The sequence below is a fragment of the Cygnus olor genome, chromosome 2 (assembly GCF_009769625.2).
Source record: "Cygnus olor isolate bCygOlo1 chromosome 2, bCygOlo1.pri.v2, whole genome shotgun sequence".
Lineage (NCBI taxonomy): Eukaryota > Metazoa > Chordata > Aves > Anseriformes > Anatidae > Cygnus > Cygnus olor.
In genome coordinates this window covers 94,901,748-94,928,584 of record NC_049170.1, presented here as the reverse complement: position 1 = coordinate 94,928,584, position 26,837 = coordinate 94,901,748, and the positions used below count along the sequence as shown (strand labels likewise).

At 35.6% G+C, this 26,837-nt stretch overlaps 1 long non-coding RNA gene across 1 annotated transcript in view; it reads left to right on the top strand.

The window, feature by feature from the left end:
- The window catches only part of LOC121066582, a 34,749-nt gene extending 22,338 nt beyond the window's left edge, over positions 1–12,411 (top strand). The window contains exons 2-3 of the long non-coding RNA XR_005817847.1: positions 9,693–9,781; positions 12,337–12,411. This is a non-coding gene — a long non-coding RNA (uncharacterized LOC121066582). The remainder of the gene's footprint in view (positions 1–9,692; positions 9,782–12,336) is intronic.
- The last annotated feature ends 14,426 nt before the right edge of the window (positions 12,412–26,837 follow it).

The following is a 26,837-nucleotide window of genomic DNA, read 5'->3' as shown; positions in this document are numbered from 1 at the left end:
TAAAAATTATAGAATTTTCTGACAGGGAGTGGGAAAAGCATGGGACATGGTTGGCACTATGTCAAATTAGGTAGTAAGCCAGACACTGTGTGGATGTGAGGAAGAAGAAATGCATGGCTTAACCTTTGCCCAAGGCTCCCAGAAGTAGCACCATTTCAGCTTATGGAACATCTAGAAATATGTGAGCACATTGTGCTGATGCTTCCTGTCTGGCCTCTTTCTTGACCCAGTTAGAGATAATGGGGTCATCTGGTCAGTATATGTCATGCTGAAGAGTAGACTTGCAAAGTAGCTGCAATAATTTTATGGTGAATACACAATGGCCGTCTAAATGTTGGCTTCTGTTAATGAAGCTTGCAGTTAAAAAAGAAGTTTGCGTATTGAGAAATGTGAAAGTTGTTCCAGCAGAGGCTCAAAGGCTTCCTCAGACCACATAGTCAAACCTAAGGCAAGACGACTGAAGAATTGAAAAGATTTGTTATAATCTTATTAACCCAATCTCGCGGCCCAGCTAAAGCTACTTTAAACTCCTTTTACGTTCCTGAAAGAAGACAAAGTAAATAAGTATATCCACGAAAAATAAGCCATGCTAGCTTAAGAATGAATAACAGAAGCCTGTGGATCAAGAATCCTCCCAGCTTCACTCAGTTCTTCCATTTTCAGTTTGGAACAATGAGAGTCTTTGTTGGGATGATGCATATTAATAGTCTGTGAGAAGTTATAAATACATTGTGGTTGAATGGATTTTTTTACAATGGATTCTTATAGTGTTTCTATATTGGAATTATATGCATGGATTTTAAATAACCTTAATACATTTTTGGAATTATATCTCTGAAAGTTGACATGATAGGCAATAATGCATATGTAAGATGATACAATGTAAAGTCATTTGGCAAGTCTATGACCCAATAAGGTAGAAAGGAAAGTGTGAATAATAATAATAATAATAATAATAATAATAATAATAATAATAATAATAATAATAATAATAATAAAAATAAAATTAAAGAGTGACTCATTTTATTATGAAAGAGATTTGAGAAGTTCGAAAGTGTCAATTTCACTCAATTTTCACTACCTTTTGTAGCTTGAATTTAAGTAAGGAAGAATAACTGATAGTATCCTGATTTAATATTCTGTGTTTTCACAATATAATGTCAGTGAGAAAAGGATAGTATTGTCATACTTCCTTGACAGTTAACCCACAGTTATAGCTTTCTGTAGGAACAATAAAGTTTCCTTCACAATACTCTATTACTTCCCCTTTGTAGGAAGCATATTAATGTTGAAAAGAATAGTATGCATCTTTTATTAATTCCTGATAGTTAACATTGGATATTTCTAGTAGGGTTTATTTAAATAATTTGAAAAAGCTTAGATTATCAGAACTCCTCTAGAATCTTGGAGAATGAGTGCACTAATCAATGTTAAAATGATTTTGTTTGTTTCCAAGGAAAAAATGTGTACCAGCAGTTTGAATTTTATGACAACCAGAAAACATAAGACTTGGCATATCAATACCAAATAAAATAATAATAATAATAAAAACACTAAATGAAAACAACTGTTTTTGAATATTTGTTGGTGATTTTTTTGTTGTAAATATGAAAAAGAAATTCAAAAATTCTTTTAAATCATAAATAGTTAAATTTTAAGCTGTCATATGAATGAAAAAAGAATCATAATTAATAAGAGTGTGACTAGCATTCCATCAGAAACCTGGGTTTGCACTTTCTCAAAACATGCCTCTGGCTGAATACTGACTGTATCAAATATATATTAAAATGCACATTACTTGAGTATACCCATGATGCCATGTGATCTGGAGTTCTATGAATAAGAGACCTGTTCTCACCATTATTTTTGAGTCCACCAATCTCTGTGTCATCTATAAACTTCATCAGTTTTATGTTCTTATGAATTACTGAATACATTGACTGGTAGCATTCACTATTAATTCCACCAATTTCTTTCTCAATATGTTTGGTTATGAGATCTGTGAAATTGTCACTTTTCAATTCAGGAAGCATCCATTATTTTGATTTTATATACTGTAGTTATTTAAACAGTCAAGTATCCAACAAAAAGAGAAATATGTAACTTGATCACCTTATATTTTATGGCCATTTTCAACTGTCAAGTCACGTTTAATTAGCACCAAGTAAGCAGAGTACTTTGAACATATTTGGAAAATCTTTGATTTTACTTATGGTAAGTTTTTTTCTAACTAAATGAGATAGGAATGTTATAGAAACATCACTTACAAAACCTACACGTAAAATAACACCTATTAAAACATTTATTTTTAGCTGCTAGATAGTAAATCTGTTGTGGGGCATTTTAAAATAGATGAAGACTAACTGAATGCTTTATGGCTTTCAGTTTTTGAACTTTTGTGTTTAGGAAGAAAATATCCATATCCACTTCAGTACTGATGAATGTGATAATTGTCTACTTTTTTTTAAAAAATAATTTGTTTCTATGTTAGTTTTTTAGCTTACTTTGGGGAAAGTGAAAGGGTAGAGGGATGGTGGTGTGATTTACTAATCTTGCTCTTAACCTGTTGAAGAGTTTATCCCTGTCTGGTAGTATTTAGCATTTTAGTTAGTGATTTGTGGTTCCCATGGTTAGTAGGGCAATTTAAATATTTCAGCACGAGATTCAAATTGACTACTAATGTAATAGCTACTAAGAACTAGCCTAGACAGACAAGCTTGAGCATAAGCATATGTGTTTCTCTCTCCAGAGTCTAGGGACCTCGTCTACTCTGGAATCATAAAAGAGAATTATAAGGTTTTTTTTTTTTTTTTTTTTTTTTTTTTTTTTTTTTTCTGGAGAAATAGATTACACTTACTCTTTGAAACATAGTAGAAGAGCATAACTTCATGGTTAAAACCTTCACACAGCTTGGGTGTGGCCTAGATTCTTCAGCCTAAAGTTGTTTAGGTCAAGACATTCTGCTCCTAGAGGGTACCAGACTACACCAGACTACAATCCTTGCCTTGGGCGGAAACTGTTTCTCAGTATGTCAAAACCTTCAATGCTCACAGGTTTAAAGAGTGAGAAAATACATCAGAGCAAATTCTGCAAGTTGGTGTATATGTGGGATATTTTGCAGCACTGCCTTCTAGTCCTTGCTTCCAGGATTGTTTGTGCAGTCTACCCAGTGACCATATAATATATAAACATTTCTGTAATAAAGTATTGTAGTAGGAGGAGTTTTCAGACAAGTATAGGCTGAGAATAGTAAAAATAAGTTTCATGTAATGTATATGATCTGGCTTGTGAATTAAATGTGTTTTTGATCAGAAAAGAAGAATCTTTTTTTTTTTTTTTTTTTCTTACATTGAAAATTACAAGATTAATTGGGGGAGGGATAAATTGGTTTTATGCCTTGTTTTTAAAAATATGCCATGTTGTAAAAATTGTATATAAAAATTTATCTGGAATAGAGGATTAATTTATTCATGTAATTCATGTACAAACATGATTTTGAATTTATCTGATCAATTTTTAAAAATTACAAAAGTTCAGTCTAAGTATAGTAAGTATCCTTGCTCTGTATCAGAATAAGTTAATATCTACCATATTCTGCATTTTCTGTCTATGCATTAATATAGATTTGTTTTACAGTGAGTTTAGATTGGTTTAAAACTCACCTTAGATTTTCCTAGACAGCTGGTCATACTCAGAAAAGCTTTGCAGACTCTGTCATATGGAAGTACAGTAGTTTTTTTGAAGGCTGGTAAAGCAAGTTCTTTGGCTTCTTTTTGTAACCTAGTGTTCAACTGGCTTGAGTTTTATTTAAAAATCTGGTCATGTTCTCACAATGTTTTTGTTTTAGCTTGGAAAATTAAGAGATTCGGGTTATAAATCGCATATAATTTTGTTCATTTACTACAGGAAGCACAGTCCACACAGCAATTATTTTAACGATTTTGGATCCTATTGCCTCTTACAAAACATATTTGTTCCTTTTTCTTTTTCCTTTTCCTTTTCTTTTTCTTTTTCTTTTTCTTTTTCTTTTTCTTTTTCTTTTTCTTTTTCTTTTTCTTTTTCTTTTTCTTTCTCTTTTTCTTTTTCTTTCTCTTTTTCTTTCTCTTTCTCTTTTTCTTTCTCTTTTTCTTTTTCTTTCTCTTTTTCTTTTTCTTTTTCTTTTTCTTTTTCTTTTTCTTTTTCTTTTTCTTTTTCTTTCTCTTTTTCTTTTTCTTTTTCTTTTTCTTTTTCTTTTCCTTTTCCTTTTCCTTTTCCTTTTCCTTTTCCTTTTCCTTTTTCCTTTTCCTTTTCTTTTTCTTTCTTTTTCTTTTTCTTTTTCTTTTTCTTTTTCTTTTTCTTTTTCTTTTTCTTTTTCTTTTTCTTTTTCTTTTTCTTTTTCTTTTTCTTTCTCTTTTTCTTTCTCTTTTTCTTTTTCTTTCTCTTTTTCTTTTTCTTTTTCTTTTTCTTTTTCTTTTTCTTTTTCTTTTTCTTTTTCTTTTTCTTTTTCTTTTCCTTCTCTCCTTTTTCCTTTCCTTTTCCCTTTTCTTTTTCTTTTTATTTTTCTTTTTCTTTTTCTTTTTCTTTTTCTTTTTCTTTTTCTTTTTCTTTTTCTTTTTCTTTTTCTTTTTCTTTTTTTCTTTTTCTTTTTCTTTTTCTTTTTCTTTTTCTTTTTCTTTTTCTTTTTCTTTTTCTTTTTCTTTTTCTTTTTCTTTTTCTTTTTCTTTTTCTTTTTCTTTTTCTTTTTTTCTTTTTCTTTTTCTTTTTCTTTTTCTTTTTCTTTTTCTTTTTCTTTTTCTTTTTCTTTTTCTTTTTCTTTCTTTTCCTTCTCTCCTTTTTCCTTTTCTTTTCCCTTTTCTTTTCCTTTTCTTTTTGCTGAAGACTCTTACTTCTTCTGGATCATAGTTATGACCTAGAGGGCATGTGGTTCCTCTGACATGAAGTTTATTTTTCTAAACCCACAGCTTGATATTCTAGCACTTAATTTCAGAATGCAGCTTAAATCACAGAAGCCATAATATGTCAAATGATCCCACACTTGCAGGGGGAAAACAGTAAGTAATGAAAAAGCTATGATTGCTTTTCTGTCCCTCCAAATGACAGTTATCACCTCAGTGACCTGCTTCGGGCAGACCCATCTAAACATGACACACTAAGGGATAACGTCATCTAACAGGGTAGTTACAAAAATCAATACAAAACCCATTTCAAAGATACTCTGTGTAAGAATCCTGGTGTAACGTTCATTTATTGAATAGGCCTGGGGAAAAGGGAAAAAAAAAAGAAAAAAAAAAACTTTTCTGATATATATGCTTTACCTTCCAAGGAAAGGAATTCTGTAGGTAAGCAATAATTGTATTTTTCAATCTATTATTTAGTCTTGCCAAAGCTCAGCGTAGAATCTAATATGTGGATGACTGCTATAACTCAATTATGAAGCCTAAGCAGAGCTCTAATGCATCTGTAATGCAAAAGGAACATAACAAGACTGTACTTCTAATAGTTGAGGGGTAGGTGCGTTTGTGCAGGGATGAACAAAAACAGGGAGGGAGACTGCAATATTATATTTCTCACTAAAGGATTAGGAATGTTCTGTAGTTATCTTCGTTCATGAATATAGAAGATATGGTTACATCGTTGAAACAACCACTGGATCACAACAGACTGAAAATAGGCTTCTATTGTTTGCTTTCTCAAATGACAATAACACTGAAGCCTGGAGCAATTTTACCTAGTCATAACCCATATTCAGGGGATGCATTCTGATTGGTTAAAATGTCATTTAAGAAAAATTAGTGTTTATTTCCTTTATATTTATCAAACTCTTTTCCTCTCAGGAAGTAAATAATAAATACAGTATGTCTCTTCAATTTTGATTTGATTTCTTACAAAAAGATGCAGTGTAGCTTGATAGTTTTAAAAATGATCATAAAGTTGGCATTGCCAGCCACTTAGAACCACTTAGAAAAGTGTTTTGAAAATCCAGGACTACTGATAAAGAGGGGTTTCACTTCTAGAGTAGGAAGAGAACAAGTCATTCATCTTCACACCTAAATATCAGTAAAATGCAGGGACGGGTGTCTCTGATCCCAGAATTGAATGGGAATATTCAGAAATTTTAGCTGCAGTGCTTCCTGAAGCACTGATCTGCTAAAGACATGATTCTTTATATTCTTCCCCGAACTGAGCAGTTTTGTCTTAGCCAACTCTCTTTGTTGGATCGTCTCTACGTTCCTTTCCTTGTTGTAGAACAGCTGTCATTTCACATAAAAAAATGAAACCAGGTAATTAAAATAAAATTTACCGAATTGGAATTTCCTGTGAAACATGGACAGTATTCTCTTCCTGAGAAAACTGTTGCTTAATTATATTCTGTGTTTCCTCCAAAGACATAAACTTCTTGGATAATTCGTGTGCCTTGGACCTTTATATTCAATGCAGCCTGAAAAGGCCTGAAAAAAAGTATCTATCGGAAAACAGTATCCCATCCAAAGCAATCCAGATATGGAAAAAAGAAGATCTGAGGCAATCTGTGGATATATCATACATATGCCATGCAGAAAAATCCCATTTTGCTTCTCTCTAGCACACTTCATTAGTTGTCAAGAAGGGCTTTTTTGAAGCTATTTTTTAAAGATATCAGTAGCTCTTTAGCATGCATTTAAATTATGTCGAGGAAGAATAGAAGCTTGATGTATTTGGCAGGGTAGAGCTAATACTGAGACATGCAAATATGCATCTCATCAAGAGGTGCTAATGAAGGGCAGGAGAACTGTTGAACAATTCCATTGAAAACATGATTAATATCTGACTTTTTTTTTTTTTAAAAAAAAAAGTGATAAGGGAGAAAGTCCATTACCAATGCCAATGATTAGAGAAGAGCAGTTGATGCTGCCTGTTAATCACTGATGTATCCCTGCTGCCTATGTTGCTGTGTTGTTTGGTTACAGATATTGGTACATATTTTTTTCTGCTGTAGAAAAAGTGCTTGCTTACTTTCCAGTTTCCGGTCCTAAGCAGCTATGGTATATTACTGCCAGGAAAATAAGCCTACCCTGAGATTTGCATCCCCCAAATCCTTTCTAACTAGAGCTCCAGTTCTTTCTCTAGAAGTTAACTAATGTTCTGTTTTTGGGAGACAGAGTTTACTGATTCAGCTTCATGGCATATATGCCACAATGACTGTGTAGGCAACACCTTTGTACTTTCATCATAGTCTTAAATTGTTGCTTTGATATTTGGTTGGGTTTCCAAATAATTCAAAAGAGCTTATAGTATAAGACTTACACTGGTGACTATTAAAGATCAGCTACTGTAGATGATCCAAAATGTTCCATTGAAATTAAAATCTCTGTGTCTGCGCCCTGTGGGAGCCTGTGGCCAGGGGCTGGGAGTGGTGGTGGGGTCCCCATGCATGTGGGTAGGGACCTCATGAGCCAAGGCCTCTTCCACCATGCCAGCCAGGGAGGAGGGCAGGCTGGGGGGCAGCTGGGGCAGCACAGAGTCCAGATCTTCCATGGTGATGAGGCAGGTCCAAGGTCAAGCCAGGAAGTCAGTCCATGTGTCAGGGTTTGAGTCAGTGGCACCTGTGGCCAGACAGAGGTGGGGCTGTGATGGAGCTCCAAAGCACACCTACAGCATAGTTAAAGCTGGGACTTATGGTCACAGGGGAGGAGCTGAAGTAGGGTTGGTTCTCTGCTGTGGGCAGAGGTGGGACAGTCAGAGGTCTGACAGTGTACGTGGAACGTGAGATCTTTCCAGGTTATTCAACATTTGCATTGTAGTTGCCCTAGAGGTGGATATCATTTGAAAGATCATAGAATGGGACATTTGTTGGACAACTGTTTTCCTTGTAGTAGTCAGATACCTGTACTAGAACAGGGAGGGCACATGGGCACATCTAGTTTCAAAAATGCCTTTAATTAGTGCATAATATTTCTCTTCAAGCAGTTCAAACTAGGATTTCAGTTTCACGAGGTCTTCATATTAATAAACCTCTTATGAATAAAGGACTACAGCAGTGTGCTTGTTGAAATGTCTTAAACCACAAACATCCAGCTGGGAATGATGTTTGGAGAAGCAGTTACAGGCTGTACCAAATTGTGAGTTCGAGAGAGAAGTCATTATTACAAATGTGCAGTTAATGAAAAATCAGTCAATCTCTTGTAGCTGGTATCTCAAAACCTCTAAAAGAACTGAGGTCTACAGCTGTGAAACAGCCCAACGAATAAAAGAACTAAAGCCTGCATGACCACAGAGGGCAAATAGGAAACTTTGGCAGCTGTTTTTCTGTTGTGCCAGTGTGTCATCCGAGAATAAGTGGCTTTAGAGGAATGAGCAGGGACAGTATCAGATGTTGCTTAAACCAAGGAGTGCTGCTCTAAACTCCTCTGCAGCCGTTCTGTGCTTCTGTGAAAGAAAAGCTTCCTGACATGCTAAAAACTGTCCTGAGCAACCTGTATATCGTGGACCTCTCCCACTATGGCTGTAAACATGTCCTAAATGAAATCTGAAGATACGCACTGATGACTGGAGGTACAGGATGCTTAACAGCCTGTGTAGGTGTCTTTATTCATCCTTTGGGATAACTTACCAGAAGTCAAGCAGTCTAATAGTCTAATTTTGAGGTGGATGTTGTCTATTTGCAGTGACCCTTCAGGTTTGAGGAAGAACTGCTTTGATTTCACCTGTGAATTGCCTTATGAAGTGTAAGCACTCTTGGAGCACCTTAATAATGTCATAAGGGAGGCATGATGGAGCCAAAATTTTGAAAACTGGAATCCACTTTATTTGCCAAGGTGGCTTCATTTGTTTCCACAAAGCTCTGCAGAAACATTTGGGAGAAAAATATCATAGACTCTAAAAGGCACTGGTGTTTTCAGAGAAGAAATGTCACCAACACATTACCAAAGGTGTTCCAGTTTGGAGAGTCTCCATTTCTCCAGGAATGCTTGTCAGTTGATAAAACTGTCAGCTTAGTGCAGAGTGTAAGAGCTAAAAGGGAACAATTGCAATTACATGGCTGAAGCACTGGAACTTGAGTATGCTACTAACATGGGAAGCTGCATGCCCAAGAGATCAAATTGAAACAATATCAAAACTCTCTTTCTCTTCATATTAAATAGACAGCTGTGCTGATCCTTGCATCCTTGGATGTTATTCTATAGCTTGATCTCAGTATTGAATTATTGTCTTATTTTGGCATTATATTTTTGCCTTTGATCAGAGAGTGAGCGGTATGCTGGAGCATATTTGCTGGAGGAGTTTTTTCTTTTCTTTCCTTTTTTTTTTAATTTATTTTTTTTTTTCAATAAGCCCTTTGATTTCTATATGTGAGTACTATAGTATTTGCATCATAAACTATTTTGTGAAAAACAAAGAATATAGGAAATCTGACAAGTGAGGTTTGCATTTCTTGGTAAAACTGATCCATACTAAGTTCTTCCTCTTAAGCAGAGCTTTCTGTTCTCAAGTCCTCTATCTTCCTGCGTTCTTTCTTTCTTTCCTCTCAGTTTGTGTCTCCATTTTCACATGCACATGCACACATTCACTCTGACCCTCAAGAAAATATGTCATGGCTTTTAAAGACCTAGTGAGTGTCTTTACATTTGTTACGTCAAACCATAACACACCTCAGTCATACTCAAAAGTGCTGCAGAAACACCACATTTATGGTTAATACTCTCTTCAAAACAAGAACAACATTGTTTTCACAGGTTTGGTCAGCTCTGCATGAGGCCGGTGTAATTTCCCAGGATGTGTGCCAAGACATGGCAGAACATGCCCTGTTAAACAAACAAGAGAGGTAAATGCAGCACATGTGAAAAGTCCAGGCTGCCCTTAACTAGAAGTAGCCAATCATCCAGTAGAACTAAAACCCATTGCATGGAAACATGGGTAGTTTGATGGTGGTTTCCAGTTCAGCGTCTCTGGTGGAACATTCTGACATCCTGACATTTTTCAAATATTACTATGAGTATCTCTTATTTGTAAACTGCAGTTAGGGACTCATTTACATTACAGTCGTGTATTTGTACTTTTGCCCTTTTTAGTTGAAAAGGAGGTGCTATTCTACAAATAAGGTATATAACCTCATTAGATTAACCATAATGGATTTTTTTTTCTCTGTAGCTTTAGCTGATGTTTATATACCAGCTTGGATGTTTGCATTTTTAAAAGGTAAAACTGGGGCCAGATAAACCATGATCTGGTTGGGCAGGAAGAGTGAGAGAAGGTCTGTGCAGTTGAATGACAAGTCAGTGTCATGTGAGATGAAGCATGCAAACTGTATTAGGCCATGGTAATTGGGGGGAAGAGATTCAACTCCCTTTGTTTTCTCTTCTCACCTAGTCAATCTATGCTTGAAAAATGTCAGATTTTTTTTTTTTTTTGCTCTATAAGTATTTTAATGCATTTGTGAATTTTTGATCTAATCAGAGATACATGCCAAATATTACGGTCTTCTGTGTATTATCTTCATAGCTGTGTCTGGTTGACATAGTGCCTTCACGTTACACACCAATATTTTAGAGTAGCCTTTTCAGAAATCAGTCAGTCAAGTCAGATCAGGTCACAGTGTTAACTGTACAGTACCTTGAGAGAAACTCAATCAAACTCAACCAAACTTTTTATAAGGCATCACAAATCATCCTGTATTAGCATCACATGGATTATTTATGAAAATGCTGTTGCTTGTCTGACAACCTAGGTGACATTACCTCTAGAGGATGAGCATCACCATGGCAAAACAGACATGTCACCATTAGACATTAGTCTACTGTAACTAATTTATAAGGCTGTCCTGTAATTTGTTTTGATCAGGCAGCCTGAATCTAGTTGAAGGGGATGAAAGGGAGGAGGGAGTGTAGGGAGGAGAGAGAAAGAAAATCGAATATTATTAACTAGAGGATTCAAAACTGTAATAAATAAAGCAAAGAAAAGTGTAGCATTTTTTTTTCCCCTCTAACTTCCGTCTTTACACACTAACATATCTCAGAACCTCTCATGCAAGGTTTCTCTCCTGGTTGTGAAAATGTTCTCATAGTATTTCTAACTATACTTTTTATGCTTTTAATTTGTTTGAGATACTATATGATATCCATCCTCCTGCTTGCAGTTTGTTCTAAAGAAAAGTATGGGTATACTCTAAAAGTGACCTTGTAAAAATGGCAACAAAGAGTTCCAAGTTAATCATGTTATGTAAATGTCAGATCAAGTTTGTCTGTCAGGAAGGAAAAGAAAATGTTTCAAACTGTGAGGCTTACAAACCAAAGCAAAGATGTAAAAGTTAAACTTTGAGCTGTGTCCCTTCTGACCTATCAAATTCTTTAGTAGTAATATCATAACTTAAATCCTCTTATCTAATGCTAGATTACAAATAAAATTAAATAAAGAAGAAAGATCTGATAGTATATGCACGAATAGTGAACATTTATTCAACTATAACTAATAAGTGTTAAAAAAGTAAGGATGGAAAGGTGTCATAATTACATAGTAATACCTGTGATCAGAAATGACCTTGAGAAGCTCCAAGCTTGTGTACAGCATGCTTGTGCTTGTCCCTGGATGGAAAGCATTATTTTGGGATGACATTTGCATGGCTCTATCCTGTAACTCAGCTTCAAAGGAAGATATTGTCTAGGAAAACTGCAGGTTACTGTTCTGAAAGAAAAGGTATTCTGTGCAGAGTCAGGTCCAATGAAGGAGGATATCAATGATTTAGGGAATACTCAGAGAAGGACATCAAAGTTTACTTACGTGTTCCAAAGAAAATTGTTCCATAGCTTGAGAAGTTGCTATGGTTGACAGAGAGACTGACAATTTTGGAGCCATCAGTTCTCTGTTTAGTTGTAAGTTTCTCTCTAGTAAAAGAAACCAAAAGGAGTTTTTATTTATTTATTTATTTATTTTACAGACAAATCCACACCTTTTCCTGTTTTCTCTCTCAATATCACAGCTGCAGAGTAACCAGTGTTATATTACTACTATATACCTATTAATTCAAGCAGTGGTAAAAAGAGAGTTAACAGAAAAACATAAATGGGCTTTGTTTTGTATTTGGAAACTAGTATGGTTAGGAATAATAGATGGAAGACTCATTTGGAAGATTTCCTTCTTTTCTTGTGACCAAATAATGGAGATACCAGCTATGTTAATGTTTTTGTTTTAAAGAATTTACCTTCCCCTTCCCCTAGCCTTTACTGGACATTCTGCAAACATAAAGGAGAAACTTCTTCTATTAGAGTATCTAATATAAATAGAGAAATGACATAGCACAATAGGGATCAAAGATGACGGAATAAATGTTATCAGGAGCAAGGATATCTTATGTTAATGAGAACTATTATTATTTTTTTCTAGTGTTGTGGTTGCTCTGATGAACACAGGAGGAAAGCAGGAGAAGAAATACATGGGCATAATTTGTCTGTCAGTAATGTGAGCTTTTGGTCTATAATCGCATGATAATGATTTCTTTTTCTGTTTTTACCTGTTAGTGTCTCAGTTCCATGCTGTTGTTTCTGGCTGCTAAAAACATGCCTAGCAATGTGTCAGCTCTTTAAAATCTTAGTAGTCACCAAGTAAAAGTAAAAGAAAAAGTAAAAGAAAGTTACTGAAGAGTAGAAAGGCTGTTTCTGCTGATGGTGTTTTCTCCGCATTAGCACTTTGAGAAGTTCTGAAGTGTATTTGTTCTATTAAACCAGCATTAGAAAATACCAGCAAATACTAAGAATGGAAAATATATGGGTTTCCATAATATAGCATCATGTTATTTGTTCCAGCAAACCATTTATTTATTTTTATTAGTTAATCCTAGATTTTGGTAGGTCCAGTTTTTATCCCTGACAAATTTTCCCAAATGCAGTATTCTTCAGTTCGCCTGGTAAATAGTTGACATCATTGAGAATGGTGTGGTGTTTTCTCTTTTTTTTTTTTTTTATTTTTTTTTCTCTGAACAGCAAAATATTCAAACTACACAGCAGTGTGGTGTAAATCCTTTGTTTGTGTTTTCCTGCCCTTTCAAACCCTTTCAATTTGGGTCTAATCTCAGCACATTTTTGTTGTGTGTTAATTATATTCTTAAAAAAAAAAACCACTAACTATCAGTACTTCTTGTACAATTGCCATCACTTAAGAGTCCTCTATAGTATCAGTTAAAATTTACAGTAATATGATATTAATGTTGCCATTCAGTCCTGTACTGTCAACGCTTTTGGAAAATCTACTGTGAAAATACTAAAAAAACCAACAAGGCAGCTGTTTTTTTTGTAGCTCTATTAATGACTGAGTTCAGCATTTTTTTTTCTGAGAATTACACACAAAGTAACATTGCTCCCAGCTAGTTACTGCCCAAAGTGATTCTAAAATCGAAGTTTAAAATGTGCTATGCAAATGATTCAGTGTTCAGATATCCCTAAATTTATCGAGTTATGACATATCCTTGGTGAATTTTTTTTATGCTTTAAATAATATTACTGCATTGCATCACCATTCTGAAGTGACCTTTTTATTGGATAGAAAACAAATAGTAGCAGCAACACTACACCCTACATTAACACACTTGTGTGTTGGTAGCGTTCTTGCATTTCCTTATGTGCTGAACTTTCGTTGTTGCAGCTTGTAAAACTTTACCACAAAGAAACAAAAAAATAAAAATAATTTCTCTCTATGGAAATGCACTTTTGAGGCAAGACTTCTTATTCAAAATTCTAACTCTGTGCAACTTTTCTGACATTTAACCATAATGCTGTACACATAGTAGCATATAAACACACGCATATAATATTGTTTTTAGTCATGTATCCAAAATTTCAGAAAAGTTATACCTGCACTGTACACTTCAGCAGGGCAAAGTAAATCAGCCTTCATGGAACTCCATGCTGCTGCCGTGAGACTGATTCCAGGCAGTAGTTGAAACAGTTTGCTTAAAATTAATGCAAGTGTTGCTGAAGCTTGAGTGCACATATAATATTAGAAATATAATAATATTTCTAAAGATCTTTACATTTCTGTCTCTAATAGCAAGATCCACAACTGCTTTCTGTGACAATTTTTAGTCAATTTTAATAAACGTGTAAGCTGCTTATGCTATGCAAGTTGTGTTCATTGTGTTGAGGTCTGTAGTAAAATTTCTACTTTATTCTATTATTGGATTTAAGGACATCTATGTAAAGGTTCTAGCGGCCACAGCAAGGCTGAAGAATGCAAACAATGTGTTCAGAAAAGCCTTTTAATGCAGTTTAATACAGCCATTTGTTGCATGCTATGATTATCTTTTTAAGCAAGACACTATCGGAGTTTCTGTTTATGGAAGATCTGAACTTGAGGTGTTCACAATGTGAGAAGTACTATAAACATTTAGCAGCAGTATGGCATCAAACCATTGCCTTGTTTATAGTACAGTTTAATAGAAGGCACTGTCAGACCAATTCCTTCCACAAGTAAGAGCTACTATATTCATCTTTAATTTGAGATCCTTTCCTAAAATTCCCCAAAACAGCATTTCTGGCAAAAAGATGGGTGATCAAAGTATATTCACTAATGAAGCAATTTTACAAATATCAGCCCAAGGAGAACTTGAGTCTAATAAAAATGCTTGTGGAGGTTTTTTTTTTGTTTGTTTGTTTTACTTATCCTGAGTCAGTAAGTTTAGAAATTGAGTAAGAACTTTAAATAGGTGCTGCTTTTTAACTGTCTGGCTTCTTCTGAGTTATTCGAAAGCTAAGTTCTTTGTGCTGTTCATTATCAGGCCTGAGTAAATCTTTTGGCATTTGAGATTCTCCTTTATTTTTCTCTATTTCAGTTACAGTTAACTCCAGAATATCTCCTCTTACAGAATATTCAGGTCTGTGACAAAAACAACCAACCAACCAAACCAAACCAAACCAACCACCTACCACCAACAACAAACACATTTGGTTTAGAAATATATCCCACAAGGCACCTGGGATTTGAAATTCTGCATAATGACACAACTTCTGAAAACGCTTCATCATGTCCCCCATTAGAGGGATGTGAGAAGTCTTCCTCTCCCCGAGGAGTGGGATGTGAGCAGCCACCTCCAGACTCTGACTTTGAATATGTAGCCCCAAGTAACTCCTTAGGAATCCTTTCATTTAGAATGGTCTGGTGGACATGATCTTTGTATCCTGACAGGTAAACTGGTGCAATTGGCTTGCGACTGAGTGCTTACAAAGCTGTTACCAGTTTCATGCCTCATGCAGTAAGGCAGCATCAGGCCAGCTGAAAAATTTATTCTTGATTCTGCTGAGTTTATGCAGTGAGAAAAAACAAACAAACAATTTTTACATTTCATCCTTGATTTAGGCATTTGAATGCCTATGATTTGAAATTCTGCTGATTTTCAAAATGATAAGGATTGGGAAAGATGGTAATCCATCTTCAGAGGTGTCTTTCTAAAAACACTGTCAGGAAAATTAGGAGGAGCTGAGACAGTAAAAGGAAGGCAAAGTAATCCAGTGACTAAGGAACAAATTAAACAAACCAAAAAGAAAGACAAGACATCAATGAAGTTTTATTCTTGTTGCTTACTGACTGTAAACAATATATGGGACCATGAAGGAAATATTTGGGGTTGCACTGTCTCCCTACACACTCCCCCAGGAATACCTAGTTAGTGTAGGAAGGAAAACAAGTCATAAAGAGCATAAGGGAGGTCATGGTAGACTCCAGATGACCTCTTTCTTGACAGTCAAAGCACTGGAGATTACCTGACCACCAGTCTATGCACAGTGAAAGTGATCACTGCCAATAATTCTTCTAGTCAGATTTTCCACATAGTCAATATTGTTTGTAAGTAAAATTTGCATCTGTAGTAGTGCTGCCGTGATTCAATGGCAATCACAAAATGCAGCAGTTACATATGTAAAATCTGGCTGGACAAATCCATTCCTGGAAAAAAGCAAATGCTCATATTTTGGACATCCTTCCCTTTACTCTTCCTTTTATTCACCGTGTCTGAAAAAGCACAGAAACTTGCAGCAGATAGACTATGCCTTTACCAGGGAGGCAAAATATATTTCTAAATCTGCATGTACCCCACTTTCTCCAGTTGCAAAATTTAGGCAAAAATACTTCTGAAACTCAAAAGAGTGCTGTTAGGTAACATCCAAGAAAAAAATGTCAGGGGAGGCCTTATTTATTTATTTATTTATTTTATTTTTACATGCTTGAGAAAAAATGGTAACAAAATATTATTTATTAATCAAATAATGAATTATTTATTCATCCAAGAAAATGCACCCAGAGATCCTGCTGCCTACATCATGCCTTAATTCTCTATATACCTGTATATGTAATTAAGAAAATTAACATTACTGGTATGTATAGGATATGAAAAAATGTCTTATTGCAAAAATGTTGCAAATTTGCAATTTTCACTGTAGAAAGTATCTAGAATGAAAATCTGACCTAGGTGAGAAACATCATGTACCTTATATTATTGACAATATTCAAATTCATATACAAAATGACTTTCAAGATAAAGTTTTTTTTTTTTGGACTTATAATGCTTTTATATCCTACTTTCCTTCAGTCCTATCTGAAATGCATTCCATGTTCTCAAACAAAACTTTTCAGCTCACAGTGCACTTTTTCCTTTGGTGATGATACTAATTTAGGTTTTTGTCTTTGCATTGTCTGTCTGTTTTCATGAAATTTGGAGGAATTTATTCCTTGAGGACTTAACTTCTGAGTTGAATTTGACTAAAATTGTCCAATGGTTGGCCAATTGGTTCAAAACTTATTGTAGGGGGAGGGACAATTGTTTGCCAGGTGTACGAACAGGCAGGGCAATAACAGAGGCATAATTTTCTAACAAGATGAAACATACTGACTGTCTATTGAATTATGCTATTGGTTTGTGCCATGCCCAGTCTTTCTACCTAGTCTTTTTTTTTTTTTTTCCGTCCCAAATAAGAGATGTTAATTTTTAGTTTGTCTGACACAAAGTAAAAAAAGAATAGTGTATCATGAACGCTGATCTTCTCCTGTCTGCTATGCTACTACCACTAAGCATAGCTGCAAAAAAACTTCAAAACAGAAAATGCTCAGGACAACACACCAGGGGGTCAGTTATTTTTCCTCATCAATTGCTTGGATAGAACTGTGTAGTTCTAATACTGTTCTAATAGTATTGTCAAATAAACTTACCTTCAGAGAACTGAGGAGTTTCATTCATCTGAGTTCATTATTTATTTTGAAGATGTTTTTTTTCAAGTCTATCTGTCATGGCCATTGAATTCGGATCAATTGTTCAAGCCCACACATGGGCTTGGGAGCCATAGGTGTGGGAGGGATCACTTAGGACATTGAAAATACATACTTGGTCCTGTACATTAAAAAGCAGTCATGGAATTAGATATATATTTCAGAAGTGTTCCTATACTAGACAAATACAACTAGATGGAGCTGTGCATACTGCTTTATCTTTTCTAGAGCCTTGGCTAATTTCTAATTCTCCGGAAAGGGGTGAACCCCACACCTTCTTTTCTCCTATCAAAGCCATTAATAGAGAGGGGAAAAAAAAGCACCAGTTGGTCCCACAAAAAAAAAAAAAAAAAAAAAAAAAAGTAAACCAAAATATAACCCCATCTCCTCATATTGTACTCAAGAGGTGATACTGCCCATGTTGTAGGCAGTCTGTTTTCTCCATTTTTTTACCCCCTTTGCACTTTTATCTCCTGCATCACTGACAGGGATATGTTGGAATCAGGTCTTATGAAAGTGAGAGATCTTAACCATAGACACATAAACAAAAGAACTGGGGTTACATAAACATAGTTGTGTTCCTAGGGGAAAGACATAGAAACAAGGGTTCCTCCTAGATATCATGGGTCAAACTGAAAAAAGCTACAGGTAACTCTCAAGACCATTTTCCTGAGTTCCGAATGCCACAACTGATCAGAAAACAGGTCTACCTACTTGATTTCTTATGCCACCTAGCGTGCTGAGCTCCAGATTATTATTATGATTATTTTCAAAATAATATACAGAAATGCAGGATTGGTTTATCATTGTATGAACAATTTAAAATGATCAAAAGAGAAACACCCACTGTAAGAATAACAACTTAGAAATCGGGATTTTGTGTGTGTGTGTTTAAATCATTTTATCATTGCTCCCTCATTCATATAAATGGTTTTGTATGCTATGAAGCTTCTGACATATGGGTGCATTTCATCAGTTAATAATGTTCCATGGAATTATAATACCATTTCTCATCTTCAAATTTGTCATACTTAAAAATATCTTCAGTTGAAAAATTAATATCTCCTTGGTCTTACATTGTGAAAAAAGATGCACAGAGGTGCCCTGTATGTCCCTTTTAAACTATTCATTATTTTGTTCCATTTTATTCATTTTTGCTCTGAATTAAATAATTGCAGTCATCTCATTCATTTTTCCTACTGACTTCCTACTGGAATGACCACATTTCTAATTATTTACATTGACTCTGTCTGTGACTTCTTATTTTCAGTTATCCACCCTTTTGGAGCTCCACATTGTGCTGTCACACAAATTCCTGCTCTTTTCAGCAGATGCAAATATTTGTCCATGCAATCAGGACGACGTACCACTGTGCACACAAAATTCACAACTGTGTAACTTCCAAAGCTAACCAATTTTTGCATGGCCAAAGGAAAAACTATTCCAAATGCCTATACAGGACATGGAATTATTATTATGCACACACTACTATTGGTACATTTTAACTGCACGTACATATATCTACATATTCATACAATTTTCCTTGCAAAGAATTAGATGCAATTGTATTCCTATTTGTGTTTTTGCATATATATGTCTTCAATTGATAGAGAGTAAGCCTAGGATATTGTGATAATCTTCACTTCTAGCTCTGATAGTCTTACTGATCTGAGATTCAAACACCAGATATTTCAAAGGAAAACAAAGATGGGCAGTTAGCTGTGTTCTAAGTAACAGAAGTAAGATCCTTCCATACAATAGTCACTCAGTGCAAAAGCTGGGACTGCTAAAGCAAGATATGTATATAATAAAATTAGAATGAAATTCCAAAATGAAAGCAAAGGACAAGAAAACATGTAAGTAGCATCCTGTGGAACAAGCAAGTATGGGTGGAGGAATGGAAAGCTTCAGGCTGGAGATATTGACCAGTTCTTAGTTCCCAGATAATTAAAATGCAATGGACAAAGAGTGTTTTCTTTATTTGTCAAAGTCTGCTATGCAGCCAGCTGGTCCAATATACTGACAGAAACAAAATGTTATCTGCCTGCTGTATCTCTGTTCTCTTCACTTATTGACCCAACATCCAGGAGTGAAACCTATATAGTAAAGGCTCCTACCTTTATCACAAGTGCAGACTCCTATCAGAGAACTTAAGGTACCTTCTTAAAATGTAGCTTGAAAGCATTTAAATTATAGAGAATAATGTATCTTGGTGTGTTTTGAAAGTCCTCCTAAAGGGTAGATCAATGGTCTTAAACAAATCTAAGGTAAAACCATAGCTACTAAATGACATTTTGAAAAATAATGGGATATGGTAATGACAAGGTAGATGAGGTATTAGAGATTATTCTTCATATTTGTTCTTATTTATAACTGAATGATAAACTGGCAAACTACAGCTATGAAGAAAGCATAGATATATTTTTCTTATGCTTTATTTTGCCTTACTTTTATATGTGTTGTGTTGTATCTTAAAGCATGTCTGGGGACAGAGGGTTAGTGTTGATGATGAATCATATATCAAAGCACTGCTCTCTGCCATTAATGGCTCTGTAGACCTATCTGATACAGGAATACAGAATTCAGGTATTGGGTATGCAATACAAACATCTGTGGTCCTATCACAGGACAGCACATTCTCCTGCTGTCTCTTCTACAGAATTTCCATATTAAATGGCAGATGGGGTTTAGGAACATAGCTGGAGGCAGATAGAAATAGGAAGAGTACTGAGTACGTGGTTAGTTGCTTCTGCAGTTGGCTGGAGAGCCAAGAGAAACAATTGGGACAGGCTCCTCAGGAAAGTGGTCATGGCACCAAGCCTACTGGAGTTCAGGAAGTGTTTGGAAAACACTCTCAGACGTATGGTCTGATTTGAGGGTGATCCAGTGTGGAGCCAAGAGTTGGACTTGATGATCCTTGTGGATCCCTTCCAGCTCAGGATATTCTATGATTCTATGAGTTCTATGAATTCAGAACTGGAGGCAGATGTGGGCTGGGGGAAAGGGAAAATAAAGAGTTTCCGCCATTGGGTAGAATGCATATCTACATGCTTGAGGTGTGTGGTAAGGTCAGACACCGGCCTGCCTGATTGACAGGCCTGCAGAGCCATGACCTTATGATGTGATGCAGCAGTGCATACTGCACAGATGCAGAGGCTGAGATGAAAGCTTTCCTGTCTGCCTTTCATCCCTCAGCCCAGTAAGTCCACACCTCTTCTGTTTTGATGTGGGAGTCTATTTCTGAGACCTATCTGATGATAAATTCTTTTTAGGAAAAGTGCTTAGAGAGCATCCAGTCTTCTGACAAGCTCAAGCTATAGGTATGAACCAGTATTTAATACTGAAGGTAAGCAATGACTGGAACTTAATGGATCTCTTGAATTCTCCGTGACTGATGTTTTAAACAGATGAAGGTGAATCTTTGCCAGATAAAATGCTTGCTTACGCCAGCATCCTGTCTTGAACTTTGGTCAATGCCAAATACTCAGGAAAAAATTATGGACAAAACAACCATACCTGCCCAGCGTCCAGAAATCTGTGACTCAGGAACTGTTGGATCTAGAGGTGATGTTTCTCCATGTAATAGCCTTTGATAGATATATCTTCCAATGATTTTGTTCAGCAGCTTTTTGAACACATATAAGCCTTTAGCATCAAGAACATGCTATGTGGAACTCCGCGGTTTATTTAAACATTGCCTAAAGAAATGGCCTTTCTGTTTGCTTTGAGTCTGAGTCCGGCTGGAGACCTGTGACTAGCGGTGTTCCCCAGGGGTCGGTGCTGGGTCTGGTCCTGTTCAACATCTTCATTGACCACCTTGATGAGGGAATAGTGTCCACCCTCAGCAAGTACACCGATGATACAAAGCTGGGAGGAGTGGCCGACACTCCAGAAGGCTGTGCTGCCATTCATCGAGACCTGGACAGGCTGGAGAGATGGGCAGGAAGAAACCAGATGAGGTTTAACAAGAGCAAGGGTAGAGTCCTGCACCTGGGAAGGAACAACCACATGTATCAGTACAGGCTGGGGGATGACCTGCTGGAGAGGAGCTCTGCGGAGAAAGACCTGGGGGTCCTGGTGGATGACAGGTTGACCATGAGCCAGCAGCGTGCCCTGGTGGCCAGGAAGGTAAATGGGATCCTGGTGTGCATTAAAAGGAGCGTGGCCAGCAGATCAAGGGAGGTGATCCTCCCCCTCTACTCTGCCCTGGTCAGGCCTCACCTGGAGTACTGTGTCCAGTTCTGGGCTCCCCGGTACAAAAAAGACAGGGATCTCCTGGAAAGAGTCCAGTGGAGGGCCACAAAGATGATACGGGGCCTGGAGCATCTCCCCTATGAGGAAAGACAGAGACCTGGGTCTGTTCAGCCTTGATAAGAGAAGACTGAGAGGGGATTTTATCAATGTTTACAAATATCTTAAGTGTGGGAGACAGTGGGATTTGGCCAACCTCTTTTCAGTGGTTTGTGGGGACAGGACAAGGGGCAATGGCCAAAAAATGGAGCACAGAAAGTTCCGCACCAACATGCAAAACTTCTTCACGATGAGGGTGATGGAGCACTGGAACAGGCTGCCCAGGGAGGTTGTGGAGTCTCCTTCTCTGGAGACATTCAAGGCCCATCTGGACACCTACCTAGGCAACCTGCTCTAGGGAACCTGCTTTAGCAGGGGGGTTGGACCCGATGATCTCTTGAGGTCCCTTCCAACCCCTACAATTCTGTGATTCTGTGATTCTGTGAGTTTACTATCCATGATATCTCCAATTTCTTGCTCTGGAAAAGCCAATGAACAATTGATTCACAGACTTTGTTCTCCATGCTACTCAGAATTTCATAAGTGTCTAGCATACAGATTTTTAGCTGTCTCTTTTTCAAGCCTGCAGCCACTTACCTTTTTCTACTGTTTTTCTACTGTTCCACTACTTTCCAGTTGTTCCACGTAAAGAATCCTTCCCATAGATTTGATTTCACTTGTACCTGTGATATTTTACTGGTTCCTTTTTGGGAGCACTGGAATATTGGAGTACTACTCAAGATGTGTGTATGCTAAAGATTTGTACAATACCATACTGATGTTCTCTGTTTTGTTCTTTGTTTGATCCCTAAAAAATTATAATATCCAAATTTCTGTTTGCATCATTATTGAGCTGAAGTTTCCATGGAACTGTTTTAATCCCCAGATCCAAGTGAAACCTTCTTAGAGGTTCTCACTTTTTGTCTATCACATTACATTTATATACCTTGAATTTCATATGCCACTTACCTTTTTACACTGTTGTCACTCAGTCTCATAATATCCCTCTTTTTGTTCTTTAGAGACAGGGTCTCTAAGGACAAATCGTGACACTTATTCTTGTAGACCTATACTGGTTACCTCTCTTCACTGTGAAAATTTTCATTTTCTCCTATCCTATGTTATCTATTTTTAAACTACTACTTACATGGATTAGGACCTTCACATTGCCCAATAGCTGTTTCATTTCTTTAGCAACTTTTAGATCATTTGGAAATCCAGATAGATTATACTGTCCAGATTTCCTTATTCTTATGTGATCATCCTTGTTCTTTTAAAGTAGTCCTATAGGTCAGTGAAGAGATGAGACCTGAGTTCCTAGAACTCAGAGTTGTTATTTTAAATCTTGTCTTTTTGTTCCATTTTCTTCCAGCAGTTCAGTATAACAAAGACTCTCTGATAAGTCTTGCATAGAAAAAGGGATCTTTGGGAGAATACTTTCCATACTTCTCCACAGGGACCACAGATGAAAAACATTTGTTGAGCTTTCCTACTGTAACTTTATCTTTTCTGAATGTTTCTTCTATACCTTTGTACTTATTGGCCCTACATCTGCTTTGGCAAGTTTCCTGCTCCTGATGTGTTTAAAATAGAATTTATTAATTTTATGCCTTGGAATTTGTCCTTCAAGCTTTTTCTTCTCTTTGTGTTTTTAATTTTCATCTGTTATGTTCAGTACAGTGTCTTATAAGTCTCCATAGAATTTTACCACAGAGCTAATAGGATTCACATGAATTTGGGTTTTACCTCAAGGAAGGATGCTCTGAATACATACCTTTGCTGCTCTTGTGGAAAAGACATTCATGAAAACTGCTGCAGGAGTTCTTCAGTGGTAGAAAAGAATTCTGGATAAGAAAATGGTATTAGTATGACCAAGGGGTAATGACTGATTAATCACATTCTGATACTGGGGAAAAGCAGATGAACTGGATTATTGGGCTACAACAGCTCTTGCTCTGTGGACCAGGACCAGCTTATTTATGTTTTGGACAACTGACATTTCTGTAACAGTGACTTGAGGGGGTATGAAGACATTAAAAATCACAAGAACAGATCAAAAACAGTATCACCTTTAATCAGTTATTTAGCCAGTCTCATAATTTTGGATGTCTGACTCATGATTTTGGAATTTTAGGGTTGTCAGTTCTCCTACTTGCATATTTAAAATCATAGTCTTCTTAAAGTGTTTCCCAGCCTTCCTAAGATATTGCTATGACTTTCAGACCTGTGCTGACATACATACTTTGTTAAACTATTTAATTGTTTCATTTTGTTAATGACACTTCTTCCTTAATTATTTTTCATTTATATATATGTGGAATTTTTTTAAATTCTAGTCATTATGCAGTTCCAAAATCAGAGCTTTCCATAGTTTTGGCGGGCCTTTTCTTTCTTTTCTTTTTTCTTTTTTTTCCCACTGCTGATAGTTGTTAATTATAGCCATTTAAAAATTATTTTAATTAATAAAATATACCATAAACAAATAGTTTTTTTTCCACTGCTGATAGTTGTTAATTATAGTCATTTAAAAATTATTTTAATTAATAAAATATACCATACACAAATAGTTTTTTTTCTTTTTTCTGATACCAAAATCGTATTAACAGTGTTTTTGAAAACACAAGGGGGAGCACAAGGCAGAGCAAAAAAAGGTCTTTCATTGGCATATATTGTTGTGAGACAATGAAATCTGAATATTGCCCATCCTGATCCCCACTGGGATCCTTAAGTCCATAGAATGATCCTAATTGAATTTTCCCTGCCTAAATGGAGTATGCCCTGTTGTGAACCTGCTTTGAGCATGATGACAGGATGAGACGTCTCAGAGCATCACTTCTGTGAGACCCAGGGCTTTCCTTCTATTACTTCTATTACCTAAACAAATAACCTTGCACAAATCAATTTACATCAATCCAACCTAGTGGTTTAAAGCTCCTTCCTTCTCTTTCAAATGTCTCAATCAAGTTTCAAGTAAAATTGCTTCAATATTTTATCTCTTAAAATGTGTCTGTGTATAACAAGAGAAATCTGTAATTTTTATTAAAATTATAGAGAAGTTTAAAAGACTAAATTAATGTATGGGTCATAGCAAGTTCTTTCTGATCTGTAACACCAAACACAGAATTCCTTAGCTACACTCATGTTTTTATTTACACTCAAATGAAATTGTGAAGTGAGATTAATCTTGGATTTTTTGCTCTTTTTCTCTTTCATTCATCACAAGAATAACATAATATTACAACATTTTGTTGTATAAAATTAAATATCACACCCACAGTGTGCTTCACCCATATTTACTCAAGCAATCACATGGGATTAGTTCTTCATGGTGCTACCTGTGTTAATACACTTGAAATAGATAGGAGTGTGAACAATGATTATTTAAATTTATGGGGAAGTTGTTTGAAACTTAATGAATTTCATTACTCCAACAGATAATATGACATTTTTTCAAGTCTTGCTATTTTGTGTGTGTGTGAAGGATTTTCTCTAGAAAAAAAATCTAATTTAGCTTCCTCGTTCTTCAGAAATTACATATTAGTGCACGATTGTTTTCACACAAGCCCTGAGTTAATCCATAGCCCTGTGTTTTTGTAATAACTCCAGTGTTTTATAGGAATTCTAATAGTTTTATGCACAGGAATAGTACTGTTGTCAAGTTAAGCTCTTGTGTAATGACTATGTTTTTCTTCTGTTTCCATACTCAAAGAGTACTGAGTAGGGACTGACAAAATAAGCTAGACAAAGTATTTGAGAACTGACAATGTCTAATAATTAAATTGACATTTAAGGTTTTATATACGTATATATGGAATTGTATCCTTAATGTTTCTATCTGTTGAAGTTTTTGTATTTGAAATATGAACTAACAATTGTACATCTCACTCTTTGCCTTTGGCTGAGTCGTTAATTTTCCTGCTTTGGTGAAAATATTGAGCTGGATATTTCTAGCATGGGACAACTTAATATGATGTTTATGGGTTTACAAAATATTTTGTATTTGTTCAGAAGACTACGTATGCCTTTTTAAATATCAATATTCTGAGGAATGATAGGATATTTATAGCATTGCATTGCATGACATCTTTTAAAATTCTATTACATTTGTCTTCAGGTTGTTATTCCATGAAGTTTCTGTGACAATATTGCAAATAGTTGCAGTTGCTCAACTACATTTGAGATTTGGGTTTAGACATATTGACCTGTAATGAAGCAAAGGTTTGTTATGCAACTTTACTGCACAGGAAAGACAGTTATTAAAGAAAAATAATAACAAAAAAGCACAATATCTTGCTTAGCAAACTACATACAGATTACAAAACATTGCACAACACAGTATTTCAAAGCAGTTATTCTGATTTTTATCGTTCAGGCTTCTGAGTTTTAAAATATCTGTGCCGAATAGTCAGATTTGTTATGTGCCAAATGTCCCTCCACCAATTGTTGCAAAGATATGAAAAAAGAAAACACATTTTGAAAAGTGCTCAGTATTTCATTGTTTTCAGTTTTGTCAAGAGAAAATTAGAAATCAGAGAAAAAGAACAAACAATAAGCTTCTGATTTAGTCTTTCAGGACCATACTTTCTGTGCTTTCTGTGCTGACCTTATAGAGTATTTTCAAGCGGCTTTGTTTCTTCCAAGATCATTTTCAGTTGCCTGTCTAAAAGAGTTCCCTTTCCATAAGGCTTTGGAGTCTGAAAATTCATTCAAATGAAAAAGGAGAGAGCAGAAGGAAAAATATAATGCAGTTCCCAATTAACATACTTCAGTTGTCCTATCCCTTTTGAATTAGAGCAAAGAAATTGTGTACATAACACAATACTTTTACAGACACAACAGAAATTCAAAGATTTTCTAAAAAGTGAAAAAAATACTTTCTCATTGTTGTGTTTATGTATTATTATTATTATTATTATTATTATTATTACAGCTCTTTTTATTACACCTGAAAACTTAAGTATTCTTTGCTTAAAACCTAAGGATTCAAGGTTGAAAAATTTGTATTAGATGCAAATTTCTCCATTCTCCCTAAACAGTTCATCTGTCATTAAATTTTGTCAGTGACACTAAGATGCTCTTCAGTCATCCTTCTTCCACATTCCCAAACTCTGACTCTGGATTGCATGGGACAAGCAGAATTTTCTTGCTCTAAACAGACTGTGACCACAACAAAACAAAACATACGTAGCTCACAGTGATGTGCAGTGCAAAACACACATGCACACAAATATACAAAATTTATAATTGTCCATTTATTGACTGTAGTTCATACTGTTTTCATTTATGGCTTGCCTGATGTTATGCTGTAGAAATCCATGGACTCTGCAATCCACCCTTTCTTCAGA